General features: G+C 41.4%; 3 pseudogenes across 1 annotated transcript; 1 reads left to right on the top strand and 2 right to left on the bottom strand.

Annotated features, from left to right (window-relative positions):
- Nucleotides 1-1,904: 1,904 nt before the first annotated feature.
- Nucleotides 1,905-5,115, top strand: LOC143272993 (ubiquitin carboxyl-terminal hydrolase 29-like; annotated as a pseudogene). Its single transcript, XR_013050771.1, has one exon. The product of XR_013050771.1 is annotated as a ubiquitin carboxyl-terminal hydrolase 29-like (transcript).
- Nucleotides 5,116-13,474: 8,359 nt separating this feature from the next.
- LOC102905583 (elongin-B pseudogene) lies at nucleotides 13,475-13,799 on the bottom strand (annotated as a pseudogene).
- A 6,927-nt stretch (nucleotides 13,800-20,726) lies between these two features.
- LOC143271961 (pre-mRNA cleavage complex 2 protein Pcf11 pseudogene) lies at nucleotides 20,727-24,671 on the bottom strand (annotated as a pseudogene).
- Between the last annotated feature and the right edge of the window lie 389 nt (nucleotides 24,672-25,060).

The following is a 25,060-nucleotide window of genomic DNA, read 5'->3' on the forward strand; positions in this document are numbered from 1 at the left end:
TCACCCACACACAGGAAATTGAAAAAAAAATTTGAGGTTGAGTTTATTAAGTAGCTTTCCTATCATGTACCTTCTTTTTCTCCTGGCTATGCAGCCCAGGATAGCCTCCAAGTCACAGACCCTCCTGCCTCCCTCTCCAGTACTGAGATCAAAGATGTATGACAGGCAGACTAAAAATAAATCTTAAAATTCTTGGTTCAGCCTCTCTAGTGCTGAAATTATAATCATATATGCTGTGGAATAATCATTTTGTACACTGTGGAGATTTGTCACTGTGATTGGTTTAATAAAGATGCCGACTGGCCAATAGCTGACCAGAATCAGGTTAGGCAGGAAAGCCACACTAGGAGAATGCTGGGAGGAAGATGAACAGTATCTGGAGTCACTGCCACACAGAGATGCAGTCGATGAACCTGTCATGTTAACAAAGGTACCGTCATATGGCAGAGCTGAAATAAGGAATATGGGTTAACTTAAAATGTAAGAGCCAGTTAGCAATAAGCCTGAGCCATTGGCCAAGCATTTATAATTAATATAAGTCTTAGTGTGCGTATTTGAGAGTGGCTGTAGGACAGGAAACCTCTGCCTACATATATACAGTCACATAGAGCAGATTTGTTTGTGTGTGAGTCTAGGGATTGAATTTAGGGTCTTGTGCATACTTGGTCCTTTAACTTCTGAACTATATCTTCAGCCCTTCATACATTTACATTTGTGCTCCTTGATTTTATCATGACTACCTCAGGTCGGTATATCTGGATCTGGAGCCTGCAATCAAAAAGGCCAGCCCCAGAGGTGACCACTCAGGCTCATCTTCCTAACTGTTGCATTTGCACCAGAGACTAGAATCTGACCAGAACTTCATTGTCTCAGCATCATCAGAGGGACAGAGAAGAGCAGACGTGCACTGTCTCCACAGTTTACCTAAGGTACTTGCAGTTTTTATTTCTTTTGCTATGATAAAACACTCTGGAAAACCAAATTCAGGGAAACTCAGGATGGGGGGGGGGAAAGGATTTTTATTTCAGTTCACAGTCACAGATTACAGTCCATCACTTTGGGGAGTCACAGCTGCATGAACTTGAAACAGCTGGTCATATGACAGTCACAGCTTGGAGCAGAGAGAAAATGAATGCATGCAGACAATGTCTCTACCCTTATATACTTTAGTCCTCCAAGCAGTGAAAAGTGCCATACACTAAAGCAGGGAATAGCGCCACACACTTTCAAGCTGGGTCTTTCCACACTAAACTAATTAAGGCAACTGAGACAATCCACCAGGCCAATCCAATCGGAAAAAAAAAAAAAAAAACCCACATGAAGCTCAATTTCCAGGTGCTGGTAGGTTGTGGCATGTTGACAAATAGAACTAACCATCACAATTAAACATCGGGACAGAAAAAGAAGCAAACACACTCCGAGCGTGTCTTCCAGAGAATGGACACAGCTTCAATAGCTCAGAGGTTAAAGTGTGTACTTGAGAATGTAATTGAGATGGTTCATGGTTAAGATCATACATTGCTCTTACAGAAGACCTGAGCTCAGTTTCTAGCCCCTCCACTGGGTGGATCAAAACTGTCTGCAATGCTAGTTCTAGGGACTCTGATGCCTTCTTCTGGACTCTGGGGGTACTGCACTCACATGTGCACAAATGCACACACTTATACATATTTAAATAATTTTTATTTAAAGGATATAAGTAACTCCAGTTTCTACTAATTGTAATTGATAAATCATAATTGTAAATATTTAAAGAAAATGTAAGCTTTCCCATATTGTAGTACTTGAGGCATGGTCAGTTAGAGTTTTACATAAACGTTGTGATCAATACGTTTTGACTCACAATCTCTGTAATGTGATTTTCTTTTGTTTTTAGATTACTTGAGTTTTCTTTGTGAAAAAGAATGGCTCCTCCAAATCTAAATGGTTTTGTCCAAATCTGAAGCAAGAACAGCAGCAAGCATATGCAGGCTTCTCAGTGGAAGAAGCAGTCATCTAAATAGTAGAAAGAAAACAGAAGGTTAATCTGTTGATTTCCTTCAAGTTGGAAGGAAGCCGCAGGGTTTTTCAGCTGGGTGATAATGTTGCAGGTGTAGTGGTTAACTGCTGTGAGACAGGAGAGCATCATCTGCATTTAACTCTGAAAGATGACACTTCCTTTACCCACTGACAAGTTATCTTCCACAGATGTTGAAAGGCTGAAGAATTGCCTGGATTCTTTTCATCTGTCTGAATCCCAACAACTCGAGGAACCCAAGAGTAATCAGCATATTCCTGAAAGCAGTGATCCATTTTGCAGGAAGCACCAGGAGCTAGTTTGTGGTTCCTTGAATACTACAGAAGAAAGTGGGACTCCATTCCTCATGAAGATGCCAGTTTCAGAGCCAAACTCCAGTAGCAGTGATGTTGAAAAACAGAGTGGAGAAACACAGAGCAAAAACAGGAAGAGAAAATCAACATCCATTGTAGAAGTGAATGAGGATATTCTTGAAAAAAATAATCCTGAACCAGAAAAGAAATCCAAGATTTATGACTCAAGGAATGAAAGAAGTGAAGAAGAGAAACCAATGGCTTTAAGAGATCAGGAAAAGCTTGACATTTGGAAACTTGAACCTTTATTAAATCCCAGCACCTGCTTGGGTCCTAACCCAAATAGCATTGTTCTTCCAGCACTAATATGGTCTGAAAGTGGAGTGAAGTTTAGCCAGGAGACCCAAATATTTACATATAATGAAGTCCAGCCTCCGCTTGAGACTTATGCAAAGCAATTGAACCGTGAAGGCTTCCCCAATTTGGGAAATACCTGTTACATGAATTCCATTTTACAATCTGTCTTTGGGATTCCAACTTTTGCAAAGGACTTGCTCACACAAGGTATCCCATGGGAGAAAGTTTCAGATGATGATCTTATCAAGCTCTTAAGCCAACTGCTTGTCTTGAAAGATATTGAGGATATAGAGATCAAAGGAATGTTACTCATAGATGTGAAGAAATCCATTTCCATGGTTGCAAACACATTCTTGGGCAATGAACAGAATGATGCCCTTGAATTTCTAAGTCACTGTTTAGACCAGATGAAAGTGAATATGGAAAAACTAAATGCCATGTGGATCACAGAGAAGGATAATGAAGCTGAGAGGTCATCTCCATCAACATATGCTGGGACTGCTACCCCCAAAATGTTTGTTTGTCCTGTCAGTGCTAATTTTGAATTAGAGCTGCAGAGCTCTATTGTTTGTGAAGCCTGTGGTGAGGCTACTCTGAACACTGAAGTGAGTAATTACCTCTCTGTTGACCTGCACCAAAGCACAAGAGAAGAGCCTCTGTCTATTCAAAAGTCTCTTGATCTTTTCTTTACACCAGAAAAAATTGAGCGTAATTGTGCGAAGTGCAAGAACAACAATTCTGTTCTCAAGTACACTTTGAAGAGGCTCCCCAGAGTCCTCATTGTTCATCTGAAACGCTACCTCTTGACTGCAAATGGGTTGTTAGTGAAGAGTCAACAGCCAGTTGAGATTTCTCAGTTTCTAAATGTATCTTCCCACTACAATGAAAACAAGAAACCACCATTTCCCTTGACTGATAAGGTCCCACTTGATGACCGTGATGTCCCAAATGTCCCTGAAGGGATGATGTCTCTCAGCCAGTCAATACCATCTAGTAATGTGAAGAACTATGAGAAAATTAATGCAGATGGAATATTAGATCATCATACTACCACTAAGGTTGTCAATGATTGTGATCTTAATGAAGAAAAGATTCTTGAAGGATATCAAAAAATGGTGGAACAGGTGCTCTCTAATTATGGGAATAGATTCCACAAGGAATTCCTTCCTCAGGCATCACCTCAAAGTATTGGGGGTACTCAGGAGGACACTGAGAAGGATCTGAATAAGTCTTCAGAATTGAGAGATCAGAAAGATGATGGAAATTCCCTTGGTGCATCAGAGAATCCTAGAAATAACAATGTTCCAGGAAGCAACAACACAGTAGATGCTGTTGATGAGTCAAAAAATGTCGTATTGAGAGATGATCCTCAGAATTACAGACTTGTCAGTCTTGTCAGCCATGTTGGGAACTGCCAAGATTCAGGTCATTATGTAAGCGATGTGTATGACTTTCAAAAGCAAGCATGGCTCCTGTACAGTGATGTCCAAGTGTTCGAGATCCCAGAGGCCTTGATTCAGGAGAATCGACTTCACACTGGATACATTTTTTTTTACATGCGAAATGAGCTTTTTGAGTGGCTGTTGAAAAAGGCATCAGAGTGCTAGTTAGTTAGAACATCTAAAGAGCAACAGAAGAATGTGGATCTCTTCTCACCATTGCTTAATGGCTGTACACATGTCCTAAAAGAATCCATTTTGAAGACTCATTTAGGTCAATTGAAAACTGCAAACAAAACAAACAACATATTAGGACAGAAACCCATACATCTGTGATGCAGGCTATATACCATTTTCTCCTACAAGACTATAGTGATGCTTTTTACATTTTTTTGTTTGTTTTTGTTTTTTTGAGACAGTATTTCTCTGTGTGGCTCTGGGTGTTGTGGAAGTCACTCTGTGAGCAGGCTGGCCCCAAACTCAGAGATATAACTTCTTTAGCCTTCCAACTGCTGTGATCTAAGGTGTGTGCCACCACTCCCCCGGGATGGGAGGATATTTTAAAAAATATTTTTAAATTTCATTTAATGTGTTTTTCCTGCATGTATGTCTGTGTGAAGGTGTTGGGTTTCCTGAAACAGGAGTTAAAGGCAGTTGTGAACTGCACGTGGGTGCTGGGAATTGAACCCAGACCCTCTGGACAAGCAGCCAGTGCTCTTACCCACTGAGCCTTTTTCTCCAGAGCTAACACAATGGTTTTTTAGATGTCATTCTGTACCAACACAACACAGCAAGGAACTGACTAAATGTCCCCGTGTTAGTATCCTGCATCATAATGGGTTCAAAACAAGTACTGATGGACTTAAATGTTTGAGAAGTGGTGTATAAAATGTCTTATGTCATCAGTGTATATAAGATTTACTCATGTGATCTGGAGGATTTTCATGATATTGTTTGCTTTCCCTAAATTCATGTATACCATTCTATTGTGAATTTATTAAAACCATTGTTTTCTATATGTGTCCATGACTCATTGCTGAAGATAAGTTTATTAAGGTACACAATATTTTGGGGAACACAATACCACCACATTTCCTCTCTTTTTGTCTAAAGTTAAAGAGAGCTTATAATGAATACAAGAAAAACTATCCAATAAGTATATACAATATATACAGCCAAAAATTACATTAATGATGTCTAGTCCATTAACATTTGACAGATTCAGATAAAAACTCCATTATATATATTAACAATGTCCAGTCCAGTAACATCTGATAAACTCAGACCAAAAAATTTTCATTACTTATCTTATTTAAAAAAAAGTAGTTCCTTTTTAAAAGTAGATTCCATAATCTCCCTTTTTATCTTATCATATCCATATTCTCTCTTTTTTCTTTTCATAATACATTCAGTAGTCTACCTTTTGTCATTTTGTACGGAGCTACCCACCAACTGGTTTTGTTTCCTTCTCAGGATTGCAGGGCATAGCATCTGGGTTGCACAGGAAATGAAATAGAGAGTGTGTTAAAATGTGCAAATTCACAAGCTCCATAAGGGCTCGGTGGATGCAAACACCTGCCACCAAGGCTGATGACACCAGTCCTGCAAGCTGTCCTCTGACTCTAGAGGAGCCAGCACGTGTGCACATATATGCATAAATCAATGAGTGAAAAATCTAATACGCTTTTGAATCTCACTATGTAATTTTCTCTGGCTTAGAACTCTATTTAGATCTTGTGTTCTATAACACGGATGTCTCCTGGCTTTGCCAACTGAGTGCTGGTTTTTAAATGTCTGGCATAATACATATATATGTATTTTTTTTTTTTTTGGTTTTTCGAGACAGGGTTTCTCTGTGTAGCTTTGCGCCTTTCCTGGAACTCACTTGGTAGCCCAGGCTAGCCTCGAACTCACAAAGATCCGCCTGGCTCTGCCTCCCGAGTGCTGGGATTAAAGGCGTGCGCCACCACCGCCCGGCTCGGCATAATAACATTTTAAAAGCACTTTTAATAAACTTTGAAGTGTCAAATATACTTGCTATATTCAAATCCTGATGATATGAGAAAATGGAGGGGTTCAAGGGACAGGGGGTCTGAGACAGACAGTCCTTTAGGTGAGAGCCTCCTATATTAGCACAAACTGCATGGTGGGGTTCTAAAGAGAACATTTTAGTTCATAAGACAAAGCAAGGTTCCCCTTAGTTCCCAAGAGAAGGAAGAGACCCTGTGCCATGAAGCAGCAGACTTCCTTAGTACATAGCCCAAAGGACAGACTTGTTTTCAGCCTGTTAACCTGATTCCTGGGTAGCAAGGGGAGAGGGAAACCAGCTGGGGTTGCTGGCTATGAGGGGTGCAGCCTGACCTGAGATACCCACACCACATCTGTTTCAGACGCACAAAAACATAGTACTGATCCTCTGAAGGGGCTGGGGAGATAGTTCAGTGGGTCAGCACACTTGCTGTGTCAGCAGGACCCGAATTCAAATCCCCAGCACCCACATAACAAGCTCCTCATTGCTGTGTGTGCCTGCTACTCAGCACTGGGGAGTAGACAAGGGTGGATTCCACAGCTCACTAACCATTCAACATGGCCACAATGGGAAGTGTAAGGTTCAGGTGTGGGACATTCACCAGAGAAAACTGCTGGGCCGATGTGCTAAGGTCTGGGGCCCTGTTCACAGTTAGACTGTATTTCAAAAAGGAAACATGTGGAAAGTGATAGAAAACACTCCATTTCCTCTGGCCTTCACATGTGCAAGCTCACAGGTAAAAACACCACACAAAGGATATTTTCCAAATTCCTCATTTGGGCTGCAGAAAGGGTTAAGATCACTTGCTACACTTTCAGAGGACCAAGGTTCTCTTCCCAGAATCCACATGGTGGTTTCCACTCTCTGTAACTGCAGATACAGAGGATCAAATGCCCTCTTCTGGTTTTGTGGAATGCAGACAAAACACCTCTACATTATAGCACTGCCCACTTCCACCATCAAAAAGGCACAACACAGCTTTGTGGCTAATTTAAAGAGCTAATACAATTCCCAGTAATATACTGTGTAAGAACATCTGCATAAGTTAACATTGTGAGGGTAGAAAACATACTAAAAGCCTGGTAATGTATAAAATATGGGGCAAAATTAAGTGAGGGTGGTAGGCGAAAGAAGAGATTAGTTGAGCACAGTGGTTCAAAATACCCAATTATCCAATTAAAAAACTGGGTGCAGATCTAAACTTAGACTTCTCAACAGAAGAATCTCAAATGGCCAAGATACACTTAAGGAATTGTTCAACATCCTTTGTCATCAGGAAATGCAATTATTTATTTCACCTTTGTGGTTTTTTGTGTGTTTCTGTCTCTGCACAAAGTGCATGCAGTGCCCACAGTGACCACAAGATGGGGTAGATATCTTGGAATCATAGCCAGAGAGGGTTGTGAGCCACATTTAGGTGCTGGACCTTAACAGCCATCAATCTGGACCCTGGACTTAGAATTCCTAAATAAAACTAAAGATCCTAAGGTAGATCAGATAGGAAAGCTTTAGGGAACAGACAGATTTATCCTCAGTGAGACCTCAAGCAGAGCAGAGGGAAGCCTTGAGATCTACAGATCCAACAACTGACAATGTAAAAAGAGGTCTTAGGCATGACCACACCCTGCTGCAAAAAGAGATTCTTAAGACTGGCAGAGCATGCAAGTGGACATCTGAGAAGGAACCAGCACTTCTCTGCCTTGAGTTTGGGAACTGCAATTGATCAAACCCTTGTATGAAGAGAAGATGTGACAGTTATATCCAATGTCAAATACTCTCCCCTCCACAGGCTAAGAATGAGACCACCTCCAAAACTACTGTGAAGAAGAGGGCAGGAGATGACTTTGGTCAGACCTAAACTTTTACAACTATCCTGGCAGGAAGGGATATTCTCTTTTTGTTTGTTTCTTTGGTTTTTTTTTTTTTTTTTTTTTTTTTTTTTGAGAAATGCTTTCTCTATGTAGGCTGTCCTGGATGGAATAGGCTCTGTAGACCAGGTTAGCCTTAAATTGGCAGAGCTGCCTGTGGCTGCCTCCCAAGTGCTAGGAATAAAGGCATGCACCACCATTACTCTGGCTTATATCTCCTTATTCGTTAATGTACATATTCCTCTCTGTAATAAGCCCTGAATATACATGAACATGTTAAAAAGACAGGAAAAGTATTATTGTGGGCATGAGTAAATATACCAGTATGTCCAGACAAGGTGAAAACATTTTGTTCCCTGAAAGCACCCATCTTGTCTAGACTTCATCCCCAGATGTATCATTGAAACATGAAATTCCTGGAGTCTTTTCTTTTACCATGACTCAGTAAGATGGATGTATTGATTAGCCTCAGGGTTTTGATTAGATTGCATAATATTTAAAGGTTCAATTTGTTTTCTGCAAGAGTATAGTATTCAGTGATCTCTACTCACAAGGCCATAGAACACAATTTCATATTTCTAGTCTTTAGAATCCATTGGAATCTTTTTGTTAAGAGTTTTGTTAGTTTTTGTTTTTTTGGTTTCAGTTTTTGTTTTTTGAGACAGGTTCTCCCTGACTAGTCCTGGCTGACCTGAAACTCACAATATAGATTCCCAGGCTGGCCTCAACCTCACAAAGGTCCACCTGCTTCTGCCTCCCGAGTGCTGGGATTAAAGGTTTGCACCACAAGCCCAGCCTTATTATCATTTTGAGACAGGGTCTCACACTGCACTGGAACTTCATATCTAGCCCTGTTTGGCGTCTCACTCACAGCAATCCTCCCTCCCCAGCCCTCTGAACACTGAGTTTCTAGGCATTAGGCACCACACCTGCCTTCAGTGATGGATTCCTACAGATGGGGATTTGCTGTTACAGGGAGAGTGACCTTTGAGGACATCACTGTGACCTTCACCCCAGAGGAGTGGCAGGGTTTGAACCCTGACCACAGACACTTGTATAAGGATGTGATGTTGGAGAACTACAGCAACCTGGCCTCTGTGGGTGAGGAGGGCTTTGGGACTGAGGAGGGGGGTGATGGCCTGAAGTCTGAAATAGACAAGGACCTTTTCCAGGTTGAGCCGGTTTGTTTCTGGTCCACTTTGCACTGTTGGGGTATCCTATGTGAGTCAGGATTAGGATGAAGCAAGAGAGCAGTGTGGTACCTAATTTTGTGATTGCTTTATTGCTTTGCTTGTGTGTGTCTGTGTCTATGTCTGTTTGATGTGTATGTCTGTGAGTGTGAACGTGAGCGTGTTCATGTCATGGCATGCCTGGTGGAGGTCAGAGGACATTTGGAGGTTCAGCCTCATTTCACCCTTTGACTGTGTTGGAGACCAGGTCTCTCATTCACTCCTGAAGACAACTGACTAGCTGGTCCACGAGCCTTTGGGAATTCTCCAGTCTCTGCTTTGCTGACATTACAGATGTGTCTCTGCCATGTCAGTTTATACCTGAGTCCTGGGGATTCAAACTCAGGTCCTGACACTCTCACAGCCAGGGCTTTACCACAAGCCATCACCACACAGCCCACTTGTTGTTTTTGTTTAAGGATAATTTTTCTAAATTTAGTGTGTTTGTGTGTGTGTAGGGCATGTGTATTCAGGTGGCACTAAAGGTCAAAGAGGCCATCAGTCCCTTAGATCTGGCGTCATAAGAAATTATGAGCCACCAGAAGTAGGTGCTTGGAGCCTAACTGGGGTCCTCTGGAAGGGCAGCAAGTGTTTTTACCTGCTGAACCACGTCTCCAGTACTGGTTTCTTTTATGTTTAATTGTGTGTATCTGTGTGTCAGCATGTTTATGTGAGTCCAGAAGAGTGCATCTCTCCAGACCCTGACCAGTGCTGTTGGCAGTTCATCCCTGGTAGCCAACCACCTTGGTTGAGATAGCTGATCAGAGACTTTCTCAGGGAGGCTAGACTAAGGCCAATTTCCTGAGCCCAGAATGGCCGCACTTGGTGATTTCCAGCATCCTCATCTCAAATCACTAGAGTGGAAATTTCTAATAGAACATTTCTCTGTAATTCAATTCAGAAAAGGAGCAGAATATGGAAAGGCATGTTAGGATGTCCATGAATGTGGAGAAAAGTCTCAAGAGAGGAGCTGTATCAATATACAAATAAAACATTCACTAAGCAAATGGTGCTGTACATGAAAAGATGTTTCTCCCAAGCAATGATGATGTTTGTTCTACAATCAGACTCTCTGAAGTCAAACCTGAAAACATCACAAAATTCACAGTGGAGATAAAGCACATGCATGTAATGATTGTGGGAAATCCTTCAGCAGCAAAGGAGCCTACATAAAACTCCTTATTGCGCAAAAATCTTATAAATGCTCTGAGTGTGGAAAAGGCTTTGCAGAGAAGCTGTATCTTGATGGACACCAGAAAGATTTCACACTAGATAGGGGCTTTGAGCACTTCAAAAATATGAGGATCTTCATTTATAGAATGGCATGGAATAGTCAATGCTAAAACTGGACTGCAAAATGGTCACTATTTTTTGAGTCTATTACAGAGAACATTGAGGTTTAAACTCACTGAGACTTTCTTTTGAAGATAGGATTAGCTCATTCATTCACAGATATTTGTTTTTGTCTTTGAAAATATGTGTCCTTGTGTATGTATGTAACGGGTTTTTAGGTGCCTAGTGTGTGGACCCACAGAGGCTCCCCCATAAGACCTTACGCAAAGTCAGAGAATCTGAGCTTGCTTTACCTAGCATGGCTGCAGAATGGGATAATTTGGTCACAGGCATGGTTACCAGGTGTTTTGAAGGGTCTACATTGGGCTATTCATTGTGCTTTGATCTTGAAAGTGGGAGGTCTTTTGCCTCTCTCCTTGGGAATGCACTAGCAGCTGGGAATAATATAATGTCTTTATTGCAGTGGGCATTTGTTCCACCTGGGGTAACCTGTGGTACCAGCCATGGCCTCTTGGCCAGTTCAAGACCTGAAGAGCACCAATTCGAGGAGCTCTTTCTCTTGTGCTTGCTCGAATTCTTGGAAGGCTGAGAGCTGGTCCCACGCTGCTTCCTGCTGCCTGAGTCAGTCTCTACCATCAGAGGAGAGGGAGAGAGAGAAGGAGAGAGTGGGAGAGGCAGAGGGAGCCCTGAGTGTGTGTTCTTTGGGTCTTAAGCTAGCCTTTAATGGAGGTTAGGCTTTTGTGGTGTTTAAAAATTCTATCTTTTGTCAGTGTCTGACCATTTATCAGACCAAAGAAAAGTATAAAATTAAAAGCAAACAAAACATATTTAATGAACAATGGTCATTAATTTTTTAAAAATATTTAAACTTAAGGCTATAAAATTTGAGATCTTTAAATTTAGTGCAGTTTTAATTTTGAGCTTAAGATTCAATTATTAGGTAACAGGATACTTAGAATTACCTGAGAAAGAATCACAGAAAATCCTGAAGGAGAAAACAATTGAGTTTCTTTTTCTTTCTTTCTTTTCCTCCCACCAAGTCCCTGGTTTATTCTTTTTTTTATTTATTTTCAGCTCAATACAGTATAAATTCTTATCCTAATATGAAATGTTTCACTGAAGCTTGCCCAGTGATTGAGTAAAACCACAGTCATCCTAGGATCCCCCCTGCTATGTAGCCTCCCTGCTTCTGTGGTTGCCAGTCTGATTGTTCTTTGCTTTATATCTAGTATCCACTTATGAGTGAGTACATACCATGTTTGTCCTTCTGGGTTTGGGTTACCTCACTCAGGATGATATTTTCTAGTTCCATCCATTTGCCTGCAAATTTCATGATGTCATTTTTTTTCTGCTGAGTAGTACTCCATTGTGTATATGTGCCACATTTTCTTAATCCATTCTTCAGTTGATGGGCATCTACGTTTTTGACAGGTTCTGGCTATTATGAATAATGCTGCTATGAACATAGTTGAACCTGTATCTTTGTGGGATGGTTGAGCATTCCTTGGGTATATGCCCAAGAGTGGTACGGCTGGGTCTTGAAGTAGACTGATTCCCAGTTTTCTGAGACACCACCATACTGATTTCCACAGTGATTGTACAAGTTTGCATTCCCACCAACAGTGTCAATGTAATACACCATATAAACAAACTGAAAGAAAAAAACCACATGATCATCTCATTAGATGCCGAAAAATCCTTTGACAAAATCCAATACCCCTTCATGATAAAGGTCTTAGAGAGATCAGGAATACAAAGAACATACCTAAACATAATAAAGGCAATTTATAGCAAGCCAACAGCCACCATCAAATTAAATGGATAGAAACTCAAAGCGATTCCACTAAAATCAGGAACAAGACAAGGCTGTCCACTCTCTCCATATTTATTCAATATAGTACTTGAAGTTGTAGCTAGAGCAGTAAGACAACAAAAGGAGATCAAGGGGATACAAATTGGAAAGGAAGAAGTCAAACTTTCACTATTTGCAGATGATATGATAGTTCACGTAAGTGACCCCAAAAATTCTACCAGGGAACTCCTACAGCTGATAAACTCCTTCAGTAAAGTAGCAGGATGCAAGATCAACTCAAAAAAATCAGTAGCCTTCCTATACACAAATGATAAAATGGAATGAAGAAGAAGTCAGAGAAACATCACCCTTTACAATATTCACAAATAATATAAAATACCTTGGGATAACACTAACTAAACAAGTGAAGGACCTGTTAAGAACTTTAAGTCTCTAAAGAAAGAATTTGAAGAAGATATCAGAAAATGGAAGGATCTCCCATGCTCATGGATAGGTAGGATTAACAGAGTTTTTTTTCCTTTATGTAAGAAAGAAAATTTAGAATCAGCTCATATTATAAATGAAAGCAAAAATGTGAATAATATCCAAGCATGAGAGCTCCACAGAGGAAGAACTTGTTTAAAGGATTTATCTTTTACTACAGTGTGGTATAACAGATCTTTAGCCTGTTACAAACTAGTTTTTGACAAACAAACAAAAAACAAAAAGGAACTAAAAACCCTTTAAAATAATCTATTTTTTATTGACTGTATTTTGGTTTAATTTCCTATGGCCTTCAAGGTAATTTGAGAAGTATATAATTATATTTGTATTTTTATGCCTTATTATTTAGTAGATAGTTTAAAAGTCTTTTCATTTTAATTTATTTTTAATCCATCCTAATTCTGTTTACATTGTTATTTTAAGTTTATTATGTTGTACAAAAATAAAATTAAAAATTGAAGTTTTAGTAATAAAGACAGGATACAATTTGTATTTTGTTAATGTTAAAGTGTGTTATTGAATGGGTGCTAAATTAACGATGTAGTCATGTATTAAATATTTCCTAATTTAAGTAACCTTTTATTTTGACAGCCACATCGTCTTCATTGAGGGAATAGGTCTCTAGGCCTGGGAACCTCACTGCACACCTTGTTCATTGGCACTGCCTCCAGAATCCTATGGCTTCATCACATCTGAAAGTTCTGGAGGGCTGGAGAAGGGCTCAATGTGCAGGGCTTCACAGGCATCATCTGCACTGAAGGCCAGGCCCACTGTGGCTGTGACCTGTATCCGTGCTGTCTGGCTAGTGAACCCACACTCGCCCAGAGTTTTTCTGTCATCAAGGAGCTGGTCATCCTTGTACAGCCTCTGCTCTTCTGGAGGCCGCTGGAGGATGCCTTGGACAACACGCTTTAGCTGGAACACGGTACTCGACTCCTTGGCTTCCGTGAAGATGGTGGTCTTGTGGTGGCGGATCATGAGAAATCCCATTAGGATGGCAAGCCTGTGTCAAGCCCAGCATGCAGCCCCGGCCCTGCCCTGTTCCCTCCCTTATCATCTACACCGCCCCCACTCAGCCCTGAGCCCCTCACACTTATTATATGTTATAGCAGATCTAATTTTTTACACAAGACTTGAATCATAGATATGTGTTATATAATCATATATATATATGCTATAGCAAATTAAAATCACATATATGTAGCTCATTTTATCTTCAGCCTTTTGTTACAAGTTTTAAGTTAAATTAAAACAAAAACCTGTAACAGTAGACTTTACAGGCTTTTTAACCATACCCAATGATCTTATAAATATTGAGATAAGGAGTATATTGAACAGAGAGATACCTCTATTCTCTATGTGCTAATTTATACATAACATCAGTTAATATTGAACCATAATGTTTTTCAGGATAGCTATTTTGGGTGAGGGTGTGCAAACTGGGAATCCAAAGCTGTCCATTTATAATCAGATGACTCTGATTCTTCTAAATCGATCCAATAAACTCTCACCAAATTTAAATAAAGAGCAAAGTCAGTAAAATATTTAATGGCTGAGAAGCATCTAATTAAAGCTGATTGATTCTAGCAAGTATGACTTCTAAGCTCTATCACCTGGGATGGGTACAAGCTTGAGGAGCATGTGGAATCTGTGTACAGCATACATATTCTTGTCCTTTTTTAAGTCATCTCTAAAAACATTAAGTGCAATCTCTATTTTTCCAGAGAGGGTTTCTCTGTGTTGCCCTGACTGTGCTGGAACTCCCTGTAGGCCAGATTGGCTTCAAACTCACAGAGATTCCCCTGCCTTAATTAAAGGCATGCACCACCACCACCAGGTTGCTAAAAAATTTTTATATCCTAAATTTTTAGATGTACTTTTAGGTATTATACAGAATCTATCTTTAAAAATCTTAAGAGGGAAAATTGTGGATATTTATCTCTAGACTCCAACTAACATGCATTGTAGGTGTGAAAGAAATAATTGACCTGAATTTTATTTAGAGGCACAATAAGTTCTATAGACTCTTTATCAGTAAGGGATTATTGTGAGTTAACACTTCAGCAATCACATTATTTGATAAATTAATAGCCTACTCTGTTTTAAATGTTACATTTTGTAAAATTTAATTGAGAGCTTTCAGAAAGCAACTTAAAAACACAGAGAGATCTCTAGTAGTGATAAACAGATTAGAGAGTTCCTATATGACCCCCAAATTTTAAATTTTGCTCTTACCATAAAAGTTAAGCATTTATTTAAGCATTAATTAGATGATCAGAAGAAGGTAACATCCTCCATATAACGCATGACTAATACCTCTAGAAATTTAAACTACATTGTCTTAGTGCTTTATGCCCTGATTGCAATTGTTTCTATACTATAAGTTGGACTTGTTTTAATTTTTTCTCCCCTTAAGGGATCATTGATAATGAGTTTTTCCCACAATGAAGGAATAACAAAAAATGTTCTCCATAAAGCGAGTTTTAATTTTGAGACATTTCTGCTATGAGAAAAAAATTTAAACACAAATCAAGCAAGCAAGCAAACAAACAAATAACCCAAGTTCTGAGCTGTCAAGTAGTAGGACACTGTCAGTCTTCCGTGTCCCTATTCCACAAAAAAGGTACTCTGCCTTATGGGCCTGATGGTGGTAGATGATTGATGTTGTTCTGACTGGTACCTCCAAAGCTATGGAGACCTGGGTAGGCATTGATCACTGTTATTTATAGGACTGGATGCTTCCTGGTCTGCACTCAGACATAGTTTATCCTTTTCAGATCTCTGACAGTACTGATGGCTAGGCTAGCTCTAACTTTGTCAGCATGGCAGCATCAACCAGATCCTTCTGCAAGGCCATAGCTAGCCTTTTAGCTCACTTTAAAAAAATGTTCTAAGATATAAAAATTTAAATAAATCATAAAGGTTCAGATATGAGTCTAAAATAAGATATGTTTCAGATTACTCTCCTGTTCTATGGTTCAGAGCTTAACATTTAAGAGTCCTGATGAGCTGGTAGAACAATGACTACTTACTGTTCAGTCACAAGCTCAACATTTTAGATTTGTTTTAGATGTCATCTAAATATGTCTAATGTGAACCTAAAAGTGCTTCTCACCAGGCCTAAAATCTCTGTCCAACTTATACCTGGCTTTCTGGACAAAAGAAAAATGCCCAAATCTGTTGTTCTTGTTGGGACTCAAAGGTATGAGTCCACTTCTGCTGTTTCACAGATACCCGTTACCTGCTTTGTCTACAATATGGATTTCAGTACAGATTGGTAACACTAATGTATCAAAAACTTTATGTCATTTTATAAGTAGGCCTCAAAGGATCAAAAGAGTTATAAAAACATAGACCCACTTCACAGAGGTCGAAAGGACCCCAGATAAGTATTCCTAAAGATGGTATTTTTCCTCTCTCCTGGTCTTGGGATTAGTGCTTTCCCCATTACTAAAGATATGGACCTGAGGGTTTCAAATAAGTTCATAAATTTTAACTTCTGTTCCTAGTTTAAATCTGTCTCAACAGATTTCTACTTGGCTGGCAGACACCTCCAAGTTTCAGTTGCTGACTCTACTGCTCCAGACGACTGTGGGCTCCGGACATGCTAAAGGCTAATGTGGACCAGCCCAGCTAACATGATTCTTCTCTGTCCCTATGGGTCAGGCAGCTACATGCTACTGACAAATGCCCCCTGCCCAGTCTTTGACCAGCTTTTCAGCCTTTTGGGGGAGAGGCCCTGATAACGACGCCCCAATGCCAGCTCGAAGCAGTTCCAGAAGAGAATACATTGTCCCAATTCCTTGTTCAAAAGAGGCTGAAATTCTGGGTCAAAAGAAAACTCCTTGACATAGAGACCAGATGGCTAATTATACATGGACTATGCATGGCCATTACAGGCCATAAGTTACTAAAAAACGCCATGAGTTACCAAATGTAATACCATAATTTTAAGATTAAAATTTGCCAAAAAAAGGGGGGGGGGGATGAAAGGACCAAGCAGATACCATAACAGGCTGCTCAGTCTTGTCTCAGAGATCAGGCTTCAATGTCAGTTTCCTGAGACTGAGCAAGCAGTCTTTGGGAGGGCTGTGAACAAAAGACATAGTCCTTGAAGTAGCTCCTTTTCTGCATGTACTCTGACTGCTAAAAATTCAGCCAGTTGTTTACTGTCTGGGACCCCTCACAACTTAGAGTTATGTGCATGACGTGCTAGGCCAGCCAGCCCCCATGGCGGCTCAAGGACAAAGCCTGGGACTTGTGTTGGACAGCCCCCAAAGTGATAATTGTAACCACCAACCAGTAAATTCAAAGGTTACATACCCTCACCCAATTAAAAGAAAACAGAGATAAAAATAAACCAATCCAAGTTACACCCATGCAAACCTCCCCATGCGTAGCATGTCCCCTGTTATCCTGCAAAATACAGGCAACAGGTTGTTCAGTTTAGTGCAGGGAGCATATACGGCTCTAAATGCCACAAGCCCAGATAAGACCTTGAATTGCTGGCTTTGCCTTACATCCAGCCCTCCTTACTATGAGGGAATTGCCTTTCAGTCTGCTGCCAGCAACCTCACTTCCCCGAGTAATAGGTGTCAGACTAAGCCTCATAAACTAACTAACACTCTCTGAGGTTTCTGGACAAGGCTCCTGTTTAGGCAAAGTCCCACCGACCCATAGGCATCTCTGTAACGACACCTCTACACCCTATAAAGGAGGATATTATCTTGAGGCACCCAATGGGTCCTACTGGGCCTGCAACACTGGGTTAACCCCCTGTGTGTCTGCTCAGATATTTAATGGTTCCCATGAATTCTGTGTATTGGTTCAGCTGTGGCCTCGTGTCACCTATCATGAAGAAAGCTCGATTATGGAATTCTTCGAGCAAAGGAGTAGATACGCTCAAGAACCTGTGTCATTGACTATAGCCCTCTTGTTGGGTGTTGGAGGCATTGCAGCAGGAATTGATACAGGAACCACCGCCCTTGTACAAAATAATCACTTGATGCAGTTACAGATGGCCATGACCACCGATCTGGAGGCAATAGAAAGATCTATTTCTGCCCTTGAGAAATCACTTACCTCACTGTCAGAAGTAGTGCTGCAAAATAGAAGGGGCCTGGATCTGTTGTTCCTGAAGGAAGGGGGTCTATGTGCCGCCTTGAAGGAAGAATGTTGCTTTTATGCAGACCATACTGGTATTGTCAGGGAATCGATGGAAAAATTAAGGGAAAGGCTGGCTCAAAGAAAATGGGAGTTTGAAGATCAGCATGGGTGGTTTGAAAGTTGGCTGCAAGGGTCACCCTGGCTCTCCACCTTGCTACCTACCATTCTAGCCCCCTTGATTGTTTTTCTCCTTCTCATTACCTTTGGTCCCTGGGCCTTTCAGCGGTTGACTCGGTTTATCAAAAATCAGATTGATTCGGCTTTACCACAACACGTCTCAATTCATTATCACAGGATAGATTCTGAGAAGGCTGGACAGGAGCCCCATCAAGGACTCAGATTCAGTGTCCTAAGGCCCTAACGTCCCCACGGTCTTGCTAGAGGGTACTCAATGACGGGAATAGTACAGGGCCCACGTGGGGGTCCCCCTGTATAGCCTAAGACAGGGGCCCTCTCGGACCACTCCTGAACACCAACTATATGGATTTCGTCCATTTTATTTTAAGAAAGAGGGGGATTTGTTGGAGACCAACCTTGGGCAACTGGGCAAACTGTGTCTTGAACTTTGTATAAGTTTTCTCTTGCTCCAGCAGGCCTTGAAAAAGACAAGATGCTCTAGCCAAAACCATGAGACGTGCTTTTAGATAAACTTCCTGGACGGGTGCTTATCGGCCACCTGCAAGGTCGGGGACCAAAGCGACCTCAAGAATTTTCCATTCTCCTCCCCTCTCTTCCCCGGTTCCCCCTCCCTGTCTGAAGCCCCTGCTCCCCCTCCCTGCCTGAAGTCCTGCTTTTAAGCCTCAAGCCCCAGCCAATAAACGAGATCTTGACACAACTCAGACTCACTCTGTCTTTCTTCATGCGCTTGGTCTCCTTTCCCTCTCGCCCCCATTGATTCCCAGTTGTTAAAAACAGAATGACATCATTGGACAGTGGTGGTGCTTGCTTTTAAACTCAGCTCTTCAGAGGCAGAATCAGAAGGATCTGTGAGTTCAAGACGAGCCTAGTACATAAAACAAGTTCCAGGACATCCAGGACTACACAGAGAAACCCTGTCTAGAAAAACAAACAAACAGAAACAAACAAACAAACAAAAGATATGGTAAAATTTGCAGGCAAATGGATGAATACGCAAAAAATCATGGGGGGGGGCAAGTAAACAAGAGACAGAAATACAAATATTGACATATTTGCTTATATGTGGATATTGCCTCTTAAGTCAGTGATAACCAAGCTACAACCCACAGAATCACAGTGGGTAGGTTCAGAGAGAGGGCCTGAGAGAATAAATAGATATCCTTAGGAAGGGGAAATAAAATGAATAGATATGGATGAAAGGGGGAGGGTTGAGAGGATAGAGTGGGAAAGGGAGTTGGGGAGGATATAGGGAGAGACAGGTAAAATTTGAGGACTAGTATGAAAACCTAACAGCAGAAATTTCCTAGAATATATACGTATATGAAGGCAACCTAGATGAAATTGCCACTAATGAGGGAGACAGAGCCCCAACTGACCATCACTTGTCACCCAGTGAGGCTTCCAGTACTGGGATTGGGTAACATCTAATTGAGTTGTTGTTCACGGGGTCCCATGGGAATCCCCAAACAACCAAGCAGTTACCAAGACCATGGCTCGCTCTTGACAAACTGGCAGCAAGCCCACATGGCTGAAGACAACACCTACACAGCTAATGAACAAGGAAGAGTCAAGCTGGTGCCTACACAGAGCCTTCACCCCATCATTCCAAAACCTTTGGTACAAGAAGGCACTCTGGCTACTATCAAAAGAGAATCATAAACCCAGCCTAGCCACAGACCCTTTAACCTACAATCTGTCCTGTTTGCAAAATATGCTAGGACAATGGGGGCACAGAGCTTGTGGGAGTAGTCAACCAATAACTGATTTGACTCAAGTCCCCCTTCATGAGATAGAAGCCATGCCATCATTGTTTGGTGACAAAGAACCAGAGATACATAGTCCATAATCCTAGGGTAAAACCACATATTACTGTTGTAAAGAAAGGAAAGATACAGTGATAAACTCACTGCTAATGACATTCTGCTGTACTCATAGATCAGTGCCTTGCTCAGCCATCATTAGAGAAGCTTCCTCCTGTTCAGATGGGAGCAAATATAGAGACCCACAGCCAGATATTACACAGAGACTGAGAGATCTTGGAACACTCTTCCCTAAATGTGATGTTTCCTAACATTCTGTCCCCTCAGAGATCAGGGAACATTTTGGAAGAGGAACAGGAAAATGTGTAAGACCCAGAGGGGATGGAGGACACCAAGAAAACCAGGCCTTCTAACCCTACATGATCAAAGCTCATATGAACTCACAGAGACTGAAGAAGCCAGCCTAGGGCCTGCCTGGGAATCCATCCGGTCCTCTGTGTACACATTATGGAATCCAGTTTACAGTTTCTTCTACAGCAAATATATTTATTTTTAATTTGCAGTTCACAAGTGAAAATCATACATTTTTAACACAGACAATTTCATTTGGTTAAATTTGCACTCATCTAGAGAACTTTCAGACAACAAGCAATGGAAACTGTGCAGGAAGTAGGAAATGCAAATACTAAAACCTATTTATAAACCAAATGATAGCTGAAGGTCCTGCCTCAGCTAGACAATTTATAGAGATAGATGTCTATAAATACATAAAAAATTCTTGAACTTCTAGATCCAACAGCAGCTTTTGTTACAAATACAAAATCATACTTTCTCATTTTTTTTAAACTGACTCAACTGTATCATTTTCTGTTTTAATGTCAGTGGGTGTTGCTATACTTTCTTCTGAACAAGCTGGTGGGGCATCAATTTGCTCTTCCTTAACTTGGGGACTTTCACAGGGTTCTTGCAATTCGTTTTTGACAGTGGTCACCATAATGTTCGAAGGGTTTTCAACTGAAGTCTTGATGGGATTTGATGTACAATCAAAAGAAGCTGTATTTTGGTCATCTGCATAACACGATGGATGGTAAATCTTTCCGTCTACTACAATAGCATTTTTTAAGTGCCATTCCTCCTCCTCTCCATCCCAGTACTGTTCAAATTGTTCTTGACAGATTTCACAACTCTGAAGTGCTCCAGCTGGTCCAGCAGGGACACTGTGGAACTCCTTTTCTTTAGCAGCCTCCTGAGTTTTGAGGACAACCTCTTCATGAACCTGTTCAAAAAACTGGCTTTTTCCACGTTCTTCCAGATCATCTATTTCTTCAAATTCTATCCAGTCTGTTAAACTGTAGTACCAATGCCTATGAGTGATTTTTCTGCTAACATCTTTCTCAGTTCTATTTTGCCGATAATGCCAGTCCAAGTGATCTGCATAAACATCTCTCTGGGATGTCGGAAACCTCATTCCACAAGAAGAGCACTGAATCCCAGTGTACAGCCGGTTTATGACACTGTCATAACGTTGTTTCAATTCTTCAGTTTTAAAATTAGTGAGATCTGGAATATCTTGATCTTCATTCTGATCCTTCCCCTCTTCAGGGGGACGCTGAGCATCAGCCTCATTTACCTGTGTTATAGCTGTATCAGGCTGTGACAATTTGAGAATTCCTGCTTTTAGCAGTTTTGTAAACAATTCATTTACATCCACCTCACTGAGATGATGATCAGGATATGCTTCAGGAAGACCTCCTGAAGGATTTGGAATGAAAGCTCCAGCATTCTGTGCATGAACTTGTAACAATTGTCCTTGGCCAAAAGCTACTGGCTGAGAAATACCAGTCAGAACCTGTTCAGATGTCTGAATATCTCCCACTGACATTGGACTAGGTAAATTGCCCAAGTTTCCCAACTGAGAACTCTGAAGATTCCTTTCATCAAAATAGTGTCCTGAAGCTCTGGTAAGGGCATTTGGGAAATTCTGGTTTCCAAGGCCACGAGGTCCATTAAAATTTGGTCCTTGAGGTGTATCAAATATTTGTGCATGTCTTTGGAACTGTAGTCCTTGAGATGGAACATTTAAAGCATTGCCAGGTGGGTCATTATATGGGCCAGTCTGATTGAAATATTCAAGCCTTTGTGAAGGATGATTGTCTTGTTGCGTACCTTGCAGAGCAATAAAAATATCAGATCTTGATGCTTGCTCCTGTTGTGGCCCATGAAATCTTGGAGGTACACTACCAAATCTCAGTTGAACCTGCTGTCCAGGTGGCCCAGCAAATCTCTGTGGACCTGGCTGAACAATTCTTTCAAATCTAGGACCTGGCTGGCCATGTGTTCCATCAAATCTTGGCAAAAGTGATGGCTGACCTGGCTGTCCATCAAATCTTAAAGAGTTACAACCTTCCAATCTTGAACCACCTTGACCCAGAGGTGATTCAATTCTCAGGCCACCTCCTGGTACAGGACCCTCAAACCTCATTCCACCTCCCTGTTTTACTAAAGGTCCTTCAAACCTGATCCCAAGCCCTGGTCGACCATGTGGTCCCTCAGACATATCGTTCCCACCTAGTTGATTATGTCCTTCCAGTCTCAGACCAGCTACAGACTGACATTGGGGACCCTCAAACTTCATTCCATCTCCTTGCTGTAGCAAAGGGCCCTCAAATCTGATAGCACCACCTGGCTCACCATGAGGACCATCAAACCTAATTCCTGATCCTGATGCACCATGATCCCCCTCAAATCTAAGACTACCCACAGGCTGTCCATGAGGACCTTCAGACCTCAGACCACCCACAGGCTTACCCCCAAATCCTTCAAATCCTGAACCACCTGTGGATCCCTTAAAACTGACACTAGGTAAACTTTCAAATTGAAAACTGCCGCTGCCACTGCTGCCTCCTCCACCTCCTCGAACAATTGTCTTTTCAATCCACAGAGGTGTTGCTACTGGTCCACGAGAAACTTCAAATCTCAAAGGGCACCCAGCTCCTAACTGACCATGTGGTGCTTCTAATCTCATAGGGCCTCCTCCCCCCATTTGTCCTGGTGACACATCAAACCGAACAGAACCCAGTGTAGGAGGTCCATCAACTCTAGGGCTTAATTTGTTAGGTCCTTCAAAAATCATCTTGGCTGGGCCATCTCTTCTCACAGATGGCCTACCAGGCCCATCAAATAATGGTCCCTCTTCAACTAAAGCTGTAAGCCACTGATTTGTATTAAGGGCAGCAAATCTTGATGCTGAGCCATCTACAAATGCTTTGTCTGAATCTTCATATCTAGGTCGCTTAAGTGGAAAATGATCATTGAATGGAGATCTCTGCTCCTCTCCTCCACCTTGTTGATACTGAAAGAGCTGTTGAATTTTATGCACAACAACAAGGAACTCATCATGTGAAATTTCCCCAGAAGCTAAACGTTCACTTGTCCTTTGAAGGAATTCTCTCTTTTTTGCCAGACTTATCTCTTTAGGAATCTGAAGATTGGCATCTACCCTTGCTCCATGGGGCTGCTTTGGGCTTCCAGGTGACAAGATTCCTTTAGTGCTTGACCAGCTCTCCTTATGCCTTAGATAAGGTGCTTTACTCTGGTCATTACACTGTTGGAAGATTTGACTCTCTTCCCAACCAGATTTCCATCTTTCTGCAGACTTAGAGCTTTGCCAATTCTCTATATTCTCTTTTGGCTCAGCATCTGACTTCATAGAATGTTTACTTGCAGTTTCTTGAGGCCGATTTTCATGCATGTTTTTCAGCAGTCTGGGAACTTGAACATCCTGCTTAGTACTTCTCTTAACGTTTCTTTCTTCCCTCGAAGATGCTGAGAACTCTTCCATATGTGACTGTGTAAGTTCTGACTGTTGCGTCTTTCCAGCTTTGGAGGCCAAAGTTGAAAACATACTTCTTTGCCTTCCTTTGGGTGACCAAGACTTAGGTGACCTCGATCTTGATCTCTTTTGAGTGCTTAATCTCCCTGGTTTTGTCCCCTGTTTTTCCAATTCTTCTATAACCATGTCCTGTTTTTGTACAATGCCATTTATGATTTGACTTCTACTTCCAATCAGCCTGTGTTCAGATGATTTCATTTGCTCATCTTTTTCCTTCTGAAGCTCCAGGTTTTTCTGCTGAAGTTCTAACAACTGTTTTTGTTTTTCAAGTATCTCTTGCCTTATTAGCTGTTCTTGAGTAAGATTCTTTTGTATGTCAGGTACAATTGGAGGTGTGGAAATACTGGGGGAGCTGACCACTATACCAGGTGTTGAAGGCTCCTCAGGTGATTTATTTAAAAATTTGGGATTCACGTGGATGCTACATGTCTTCACATTAGGTGGCAGAGGTTTAATAGGCCAAGCAGGATCTATTGAATTGACTCTGACATCCAAGACATAAAGTTTCTTCAAGGGGAATATTTTATCCCATGTGGAACGTAATTTAAATAATCTTTTTCTTGTATTTCCATCCACCTTTTCAAACACAGAAGTAAATGTTGCAACTAGATTTTTAGTAAAGGCAGTGACATACTCTTTTCCAACGTTTTTCACAATAGAATCCATAAGGTACATAAGAGGAAGTTTCTCTGAGGAAGGAGCCTTGGCCATTTGGGCCTCAATGACAGAGACGATTTCCTTGGCGAAGGGCAGGTTCTCCTCAGCTACAATGGTCAGCATATTGATGTGCGGTTTGCTATTGAAAGTCAGGTCTTCCAGTGAAGACTGATAATCGTGACAGATGTCTTCTAGTGTCCCGGCAGCCCCAGCCTTGGCCAGCAGATGCTCTGACATTGTGCCCAGGCAGCACTCCAAGGTCTGCTACCAACTAAGGTGAAGTTGTTGGACACCCCCACCCTTCTGAAGCCTGGGCCTTGCTCCCTGGTTCTCCTGAGGCTGGGGCTTCACTGCATGCAGATGTTGGAGGAAGGACAGGGGACCACCCAGTTGGAACCTTGGGGAAGAAAAGTCACAGCCTCACCGGAATCTCTGTCCACTTCCAGCTCTCTAGGAGTATCTGGATTCTGTTAAAGTTTCCTTTCCGGTATAAACTGGAGACCAGGTGTCTGCAGGAGTATCTGGATCCTGTTTAACTTTTCTGCCCTGTATCTGTTCAAGGTGTCATGGCACATTCCTGAGATTCTTCCTGGAACTGAGCACAGCAGGTGGTCTAAGAAGGTGAT

This window comes from Peromyscus maniculatus, chromosome 1, assembly GCF_049852395.1.
Source record: "Peromyscus maniculatus bairdii isolate BWxNUB_F1_BW_parent chromosome 1, HU_Pman_BW_mat_3.1, whole genome shotgun sequence".
In the NCBI taxonomy this organism is placed as follows: domain Eukaryota; kingdom Metazoa; phylum Chordata; class Mammalia; order Rodentia; family Cricetidae; genus Peromyscus; species Peromyscus maniculatus.